We start from the raw sequence: 2,447 nt of genomic DNA on the forward strand, positions 1-2,447 counted from the left end.
ATATATATATATATATAGGTATATTATCTATCTATATGTGTATGCATGAATGTATGAATGTATGTGAGTGTGCATATATGTGGATGGGTGTATGCGTGTGTTTAATGATAAAAATGCAGTGAGTTATATCAGTGGTCAACAAGTGATTTCCGATCTATTTTTACACTTGTAATTGCAAATGTTTCCAGTTTTAATCTTCCTATTTCTATATGTGTGGGTGTCCACGTTACATGCTTTGAATTGTTTTATGTTGCTTCAAGCTGTCTGCTGATGCAAACGTTCATTGGGAAGAGAAAAATAAAACTTCTATTTCTTTTTGTCTTTACTTGTTCTTATTTGTTTTGTGTAGTTTTTTTGTCTTGTTTTTTTTTGCGTATGTTTGTGATGGTGTTGTGATGATGTTGGTGGTGGTGAGAGGAAGTTGAAGCTTCTGGAAATCTGTAGTGACTGGAGTATAATTGACAAGTGGTTTTTTCTATCTACTTTAATGCTGTATGTAAACGTGTGTAAAGTGTTCCTACTTTAGATTCATGCGAGTTTCAACAATGTGGGATTTCAGTAACAGCTATTAGGACATGATATTGAACGAATAGATTTAATTTAATGATTGTTTCTGAGGCTTTCGTGTCACTATTCAGGTTTCAGGTAAGATGTTGGTGCTTAGTGCTGATGTCTATAGAATGACTGATTTCCAAACTATTATTCGCTTTTACTTACGTAGTATTGCTGGCAAATTATTTTGTATTAATACGTAGAATATGTGCAAGCAGGTTCTTGCTGGAAAGGTAAATTTAACAAAATTCTCTCTCTCTCTCTCACTCTCTCTCTTTCTCTCTCTCTCTCTCTCTCTCACACACACACATACACACACACACACACACTCACTTACTCTCTCTCTCTCTCTCTCTATCTATCTATCTATCTAGCTAGCTATTTATCTTCCTCTTTATTTCTTTATTTTTCTTTCCGTCTCTCTTTTTCTCTCTCTCTCTCTCTCTCTCTCTCTCTCTCGCGCGCGCGCGCGCGTTTAACTGCCTCAAAATTTTCCTCAAGAAACCTTAATGGTGAAAGCTGACTTACTTATGTCTCACGAAAACAGAAGGGACTTTCTGTGTGTTCTCTAAAGATGACTTGGAATAAGGACAGTATTTTTTCTATTGAACGAGGTAAGAGTACGATATATTCCGATTTTTTTAAAGACTAACATCGATGCCAAGAATCATAGTGAAGTGGTAAAGTTCACACCCGCCCATACACGTGTACTACAGCTCATGAGTCAACGCAACATAACAGTAATCGTTAGAAACATTACTAGTGATATGAATTCCTTGCACTTAGTCACAACTGATATGGGCGGGTTGTAAGGGCCGAAGTAACGAAAAATAACGCGATCAGGAGGGATTTGTAAAGATTACAAGTCCTTATAACTTTACATCGCTACAAAACCATTCCAGAACTCTACCCATTCGTGGATGCAGAAATACAAGTGAGGCTGATGGTGTGAGGTATAAGGCCTAGCTGCGATATTTTTGGAAACAAGAGCCACTAGAGGGCTTTCTAGTCAGAGGAGTTTAAGAAAAAACAAACATCAACACCAGAATCCAGAGATTGCCGTTTCAACAGTACCGTGGGTCAAAATCTCGAAATTGCCTAAAGAGATTTATTTATCTTTGATTCTAGGAGTTGACCAGGAAGCTGAGACATTCATTACTCCAACCATGGCAAACAGTGACAGGTTAAAGAAGATGAAGGATGAGATATATCCACAAAAACAACAGTAGCAGCAAATGCCAGGCCACACAACACTAACCAACAGAAGTACTACTTGTGTCTTATGACGAATGGGAGGCGATGGTTGCCGAGTAAGATTTTAAAACAATCAAGGGAACATAAAAGAGTAAGTTCCACTTCTCTCCCTCCCCCACCCATAACAGAAATAAACAACAATAGAAAACAACGAAAATGAGTGAAGAGGAGTAACCTTTAACAAAATCAGAATATATCGTTGTCTTACCTCGATCAACAGAAAAAATACTGTCCTTATTTCAATTCATCTTTAGAGGACACACAGAAAATCCCTTCTGTTTTTGTGAGACATAAGTAAATCAGCGTTCACCATTAAGGTTTCTTGAGGAAAATTTTGAGGTAGCTAAACGAGAGACAGACAGACAGACAGAAAATGGAGAAAGAAAGGAAAGAAAAGAGAGAAAGTAAGAGAGAGAGAGAGAAAGAAAAGGAAAAAGTATGCATGTGGATGGATATGTTCTGTTATGTAATATGCATATATAAATGAGTACGCCCGTATCCGCGCATGTGTACGCGTTGTACGTTGTGTATATGTATATTTCTACGTGTATCAGTGTGCATGTGTGTATATACATCAGTGTATGCATATGTATATATATATATATATATATATATATATATATATATATATATATATATAT

This window comes from Octopus bimaculoides, chromosome 2 (assembly GCF_001194135.2).
Source record: "Octopus bimaculoides isolate UCB-OBI-ISO-001 chromosome 2, ASM119413v2, whole genome shotgun sequence".
In the NCBI taxonomy this organism is placed as follows: domain Eukaryota; kingdom Metazoa; phylum Mollusca; class Cephalopoda; order Octopoda; family Octopodidae; genus Octopus; species Octopus bimaculoides.